Source organism: Alexandromys fortis, unplaced genomic scaffold (genome assembly GCF_014885135.2).
Source record: "Alexandromys fortis isolate MF-2015 unplaced genomic scaffold, M_Fortis_MF-2015_v1.1 scaffold_120, whole genome shotgun sequence".
NCBI classification, from domain to species: Eukaryota; Metazoa; Chordata; class Mammalia; order Rodentia; family Cricetidae; genus Alexandromys; species Alexandromys fortis.
The window spans coordinates 281,460-288,392 of NW_026067999.1; the positions used below are offsets into that span (position 1 = coordinate 281,460).

Sequence of the window (6,933 nt, forward strand, 5' to 3'; positions counted from 1 at the left end):
GCCTGGTCTATATAGTGATTTCCAGGCTAACATGGGCTATAGAACCAGATCTTGTCTCAAAACCAAAATAAAAAACTATAATCTACTAAAATTCAATATGTAAAACATACATTTATACATAAAATTTTGAGATAGGAACTTTTTACTATTTATCTGGCCTTGACCTTGACCTTGTGATCCTCTTCCCTCAGCCTCCTCCTAAGTACTGGTAAAGCTTATCATTCCTATATTCATGAGGACCTGCAATGTTTTTATGTACGTATGCGTGGTATTGTTCAATCAAATGCTCATCACTTCTTCCTGGTAAAATTTGGAGACACTTTTCTACATTTTAAAGTCTATATTATTGTTATGTGTAGTTACCATGCTAAGCAAGGAAGTTCGGAGCTATTCTTTCTTATTCAGCTGTGACTTGGTGGCCATCATTCCATCAGTTTACCTTTCTAAGATCTGCAACAGGACAGCTAATGGATATCAAGTCACAGTTAAACAGGAGCAAGTAGTAGCTCACTTCCCCCACTTTTACTCCACTAGTACTACAAGCCCTAGCCTGGACAATTGGGAAAAATAAGGGATATCCAAATTGAAGAAATAAAAGAAGCCATATTGTCCCTGTGCATAATGTGAACCTAGGAGACTAAAATCTCCACCAAACAATTGATTAGAGTGCTCGCTTTGGCAGCACATATACTAAAATTGGAAGGATGCAGAGAAGATTAGCATGGCTCCTGCGCAAGGATGACACGCAAGTTCGTGAAGCGTTCCATGTTTCTCCTCAAAGAATAGATAAGGAAAATGTGGTACATTTACACAATGGAGTACTACACAGCAGACAAAAATAATAACATCTTGAAATTTGCAGGCAAATGGATGGAGCTAGAAAACATAATATTGAGTCAGGGAACCCAGACCTAGAAAGACAAATATCACATGTATTCACTCATAAGTGGTTTTTAAACATAAAGCAAAAAAAAGCCTACAAATCACAATTCCAGAGAATGTAGACAACAATGAGGAACCTAAGAGAGACATACATGGATCTAATCCACATGGGAAGTAGAAAAAGAGATCTCCTGAGTAAATTGGGAGCATGGGGACCATGGGAGAGGGTAGAAGGGGAAGGGGAGGAAGGGAGGGGAGGGGAGGAAAATATAGAGCTCAATAAAATCAATAAAACAAATCAAATGATTAGAACCAGATAAATTCAGCCAAGTTGCAAGGTACAAAACCAGCACAGAAAAATCAGTAGCTGTGCTGTATGGCAATAGCAATTCATCTGAAGCAGAAATTGAGAACAGTGCTGCCTGGGAGGCTTTAGCTGAGAGTCTGCAGCCCAGGCAAGCTGCGGCACACTTCTGTCTTGTTTCCTTCCTCTTGCAGTCTCCTCTGTCTTTGGAAACCCGATTATTAGTGTCTTAGGGTTGATGTGGTTGGGGGACGTCTGACTGCTGACCTTCTTGTACCTGGACATTTACATCCATCTTTAAGGTTTTGTAGTTTTTTGTTATCTCCTTGAATAAGCTTTATAATCCTTTGGCCTTTTCTGAGATAAGATCTCACATAGTCAAGGCTGGCCATTCTATATCAACACAGAGAGGATGACCTTGGTCTTCTGATGTCTTTGCCTTCACCTTCCGAGATATGCCACCATAGCTGATCTGTGCTGGGCTAGAGAACATGAGGCCTCGTGTTAGACAAGCACTATAACCAAGTGAGTCCCACCCTCAGACTCTCTTGAGCTGGCTTAGTTCTTCTGGAAACCCAGAACTCAAAGGGTTGCTCTTTTAATGCTGTAGCTAGTTGCTCCTTGTTGTCATTTCATTCTTTTTCTCTCCTATTTTAAGCCTATCTTAGTGCTTGCCATCTCTTCTTTCCAATTATTCTAGTCTGACATTCATGCTTTTATTTTACTTTTATTTTTGCTGAGAACAGTTTTCAGCTCTAGGGTAGGATGTATGGGACTTTGCTTTTGGAATTTGGCGCCGGGCTGCTGACACCTAACACTGAATTTCTTAGGGATTTTTGTAAATCATTTTCTTCTCTATCTTTGAGTTTCTCGGGTAGGGTATTAGATTCTTCCCCTATTTTCTTGAAGTTCCTCAAATAATCCTTCAATTGGCTGTTTTAAATTCTTTATTATGTGTCTTAGCCAGCTTCAACTGTCATCTTGACATAGCCTGGATATCACCTGAGAGAAAAACCTCAGCTGATGAATTCTCGCCATCACACTGACCTGTGGGTGTGTCTGGGGGGGATTGTCTTTATTCTTAGTTGACGTAGGATGGCCTGCCTCATTGAAGGAGACACTAATTCCCTGGATGAATGGCCCTGACTTGGATAAGAAAGCTAGTGACACGTGACCCCGTTTGCAGAAGTCAGCTAACAGGTGATGTCATCCACGGTCTCTGCTCTGCTGCTTTGGCTGTGAAAGTTTTTCCATAGGAGGTAAGGCTGTGTGGAATAGCATAGCATAGCAGCTATGCCCTGACTTCCTGGATGATGGACTGTGACCTGGAAGTGTAAGCCAAATAAACCCTTTCTTCTTTGTTGCTTTGGCCAGAACAGTTTATCATAGCAATAGCGTGAGACTAGAACATTGTGTCTTCTCCCCTACTGATTGTTGTCTGGTCAGTTTCTGGCATCTTCTTTTGACTATTCGGTGAAGTTGGTGTCTTGAAAACCCTGGACTTGTTCCCATTGTTACAGAAATACCAAATGAGCTGTTTCTTGACTCTGAGTTTATGGTTCATTCCATGATCTCAGCACTGGATAGCTCCCAGGTCCACATTTGCCAGGAGTCTCTTGTTAGTGTGTTATCTATCACCTTTAGGCACTAGAGGCAAATCCAAGATCAAGCTTGTTCCAAAACCTCCAGTTTGTGTGGTTCAGAATGAACCTGGGGATACCTCCAAAGAAGTGCATCCCCATAGACCTCTTCCAGAGCCCAGATATACACTCACTACTGGCCCAAGGTCAGGCACTGTAGGATTTTTTTCTTAGCTCTTAGCCAAATCACAATGAGTGGAGCAACTCTAGACTCCTCTGTAATACCGATAGATGGTAGTGCTTCCCAATTGTCCTAGAACCGTGAACCCACTGCTTGCTAAAGCTAACATGACACTGTCTCAGGGCTAAGGCCCACACTGCTAGGGATTAATTAGTGCTGAGGAAATGTCACACATGGCCCTTGATCACTTCAACCACCCAAGGAGAAGTTAATAGGAATAGAAGTCTGATAGACTGGAGTCATGTTTCTGCCAACCTAGTCCCAGGTTTGTTGCAGAGAGCCCATGTGCAGGCAGCCCTGGGCATAGGGGCCATAACTGCACAGTGTTACGTTTCACTAGCCTGGCACTAAATTCTAAAGTCCTATGCTTACCAACATATCTTATTCTCATTCGGTGGGGACATATGCCAAGCTCTATTACCTGTGGGTGGGGATATGGTAGTGTTGGTAAAGACAGACCCTTGGCCACCTAGGCTGATGTGGTGTCTGAATCACATGACCTTCGCAGCTTCAGGGGACATGCAGGCCCGTGGCACCATTGTCAGTGAAGCAGCTGAAATAGGAATCGGCTCTACTACAGTGCAGGGAGTACCTGGGATAGGAGCCAGTTCAGAGCTGGATACAGCTCTGCTGTGCTAGGTTGGTGGACACATGGCCAAGACAGCACCTGAATCACTTAAGCTGACACTTAGTCACTTAATCACTAGAGCTGACACTCAGCTGGGTTGCAAGGGCCTGCCCGCTATCTCAGGAGAAGTAGAAGTTCTCCAGGCTCACTCCAAGGATGGTTATGATGAAGAGTGAAACCTGAGTTCATTCTACACTCCATGGGTCTCTGCCTATCCCTAACGTTCAGATGGTCTAAAACTCTTGGTGCCCTGGCCTGCATGCAAGAGTTTTCATTTATACTGGGTGATTGTTCGCAGCGCAGTGGGCCTAGCTTGGGTTGCAAGACAGAGCACTCTGCTTGCCAAGGTTGGAGTATGGCTTGGAGGCAGTTGTCTGCTCTTCCTAAAGTAGTCCCAGAAGTATAGTGTCTGCATATATAGAACCCCACCCCCAGAGTTCTAGGACCCTTGTCTAGTGTTGAGTTTCACTGTGGCTGGTCGGGCAATGAGTCTCAAGTCTGATGCCTTGAGTTCATTTCCTCTCCCTTTTCTAAGCAGAAGGCCTCTCTTTGCCCTGGCCTGCTTGCGGGAAGAGCTTACTGTTTTCTTGCTGTCTTTAGTTTGTCCGTTGGCTTTGTTATACTAAAAACGGGCACCATAGCAGAGCCCTTCATCATCATCTGATTTCCTCCTTTTGCGTAAAGGTAGTTATTCTGTGAGCAGCTTTCCAATGTGGTGTGTCTACCGGAGGATGGTATCAAGACGATCTTATTCAGCTCCCGTCTTGCTTTACTGCGTCTGTCAGCTTTTCAACCCTGAAAGAATTTTGCAGAACTCCATCCACCCTCGTTCCCATTTACACAGCTGGTAGCTGCACTTCTGCATACATCTAAAGACTCTAGTTCCAAAGGATGTGATAGTCAGGGTAGCATAAATATTGACACTCCAAAAGAAAATGCTTATATTGTACTTCCTGGAATCGAACTATCATTATGACAGTCAGCGTCATCCATTTTTTAAAGTATGTGACAAGCTCTTTGACAGTCAGAAATTTTACATCATTCTTTTTGCTCCTTGAAATTATATTTGCAGTTCATTTCTCCCACAGGATGCTATCCTGATGCTTGAAAGCCTTTTTCTATCCTGTTTCTCAGCAACAAAAATACATGCACAGATGTGTTAAGAGTTGGTTTCCTGCAACCACAAATGATTAGTGATTAGTACATATGTGAAGAAAAAACTGAGCGTGTTAGTGTATGCCTGCAATTCTAGTAGTCAGGAGGATCACAAGTTCAAGACCAGCCTGTAACCTCAACAAGAACCTCTTTGAAAACAATGAAAAAAAAAACTAAGGAAAGGAAGAAACTATAAATGTAAAATGTTTTGGGCAAAACCGTTTTATTTTTCTGAGTAATTGTTACAGTTTATTGCTGAGTATTAGTATTTTAAATTTTAATTCTCAATTTTATAACTAATCATTGAATTTACATTGTATCATACACAGAATTTAGTGCAAGCAAATATCAGTTACACAATTGACACCTTGAACATATGGGCTCAACTCCATGTGCTTGAAAAACATTTCTTCATATGGCACACAAGGTAGACAAGGTTGATTATAATCCCTGTATTAAGGAGCTTGACCAACACTACTCTCTCTCTCTTTCTTCTTTCTTTCTCTTTCTCTGAGCCAATGGGAGCTCACTGACTCCAGCCGGACAGCGGAGAACCAGCATAAGACCAAACTAGGCCTTCTGAATATGGGTGACAGTTGTATGACTGGGGCAGTTTATGGGGCCACTGACAGAGAGACCAGGATTTATCCCTACTGCTTGTACAGGCTTTTTGAAACCCATGCTCTTTGGAGGGATTCCTTGCTCAGCCTAGATACAGTGGGGCAGGCCTTGGTCCTACCTCAAGTGATGTACCAGACTTTGTTGACTCTCCATGGGAAGCCTTACCCTCTCTGAGGAGTGGAAAGGGGGTGGGATGGAGGAATGGAAGTGGAGGGGGTGGGAGAAGGGGAGGGAGTGGGAACTGAGATTGTAATGTAAAATGAGAAAAGATCCCAGCACTCGGGAGGCAGAGGCAGGTGGATCTCTGTGAGTTCAAGGCCAGCCTGGTCTACAAGAGCTAGTTCCAGGACAGGCTCCAAAGCTACAGAGAAACCCTGTCTTGAAAAAAAAAAGAAAAAGAAAAACTAAAAAAGATTAAAAAAAAATAAATTAATAGATATGCAGGCTACAACTGCACAGAGCAGACCAAGAGGGGAGTGATCAATCTGTCAGCTGGGTACCTGACTCTCTAGGCCCTTGGACTGGGGCAAAACCCCAGGCACCTCCCCCACATGCCTCAGCTTCACTAACCAGCCAGCAGGCATACCTCCTGCAGGTAGGTTGCTCAAACAACCACCCCCCATCGACAGGACCCTTTAAGCTACAAGGCCCTCTCCACCCCCAAACTAACCCATCTCCTTGTTTTTCCCAGATCCGTGAAGTCCCTCAAAACCAACAAGGAGACTGAGTCCTGTATGTAAAAGAAAAGAGCCTTTGTTTTATACAAGTTTGCAAACTCAGTGTGCACAACGTATTGGAATAATCAGAGGGCCCTGAGCTTAGTTAGACTTGGGTTTTTAATAATACTAAAGGTGGGAGTGAGGGATTTCTAAGGTTCAGGACCCCTGATTGGATGACATTTGTCTAAGGGTGTCCTGGTGAATGTGTGCTGGCAGGTGATCCTATCTACAATGGTTGGAACATTAGGCATTTCCTTTGGATGGTCTGTTCTTGGGTGGTGCCTGGGTAATCTCAGTTTGTAGTCCTTCCTGAAGTCAGGTATTGCCTCAGGGGAAACTACTGAGACTCAGGCCTCCATTAAGGTTATCATGGCTGAGTCCTACACTGGCAGGTGACAATGGTTGGAACGTTAAGAACTTCCTTTGGGTGGTCTGTTGCTATTAAGCTTATCATGGCTGGGCCCTATACCCCTGAGACCTCAGAGGAACTCTGAAGCACGTGTTGCAACTGCACAGAGAGGACCAAGAAGTGAGTGATCAGCCAGTCAGTTGGTCACCCCACTCTCTAGGCCCTCAGTACTGGGGCAAAAGTCTAGGTCCCTCCCCAACCTGCCTCAGCTTCACTAACCAGTCAGAAGGCAAACTTCCTGCAGGTAGACTGTTCCTACAATCCCACAATGAGTGAACTCTGTAAGCTACAAGGCCCACTCTGCCCCCAAACATACCCATCTCCTGTGACCTCAGAGGAACTCTGAAGCACAGGCTGTGACTGCACAGAGCAGACCAAGAGACTGCGACTGTAC

The 6,933-nt window shown here is 44.1% G+C and overlaps 1 non-coding gene across 1 annotated transcript; it reads left to right on the plus strand.

The window, feature by feature from the left end:
- Window positions 1–666: 666 nt before the first annotated feature.
- Window positions 667–773, plus strand: LOC126512743 (U6 spliceosomal RNA). The gene has a single exon (XR_007595142.1). It is a non-coding gene; the product is annotated as a U6 spliceosomal RNA (small nuclear RNA).
- Window positions 774–6,933: the final 6,160 nt, after the last annotated feature.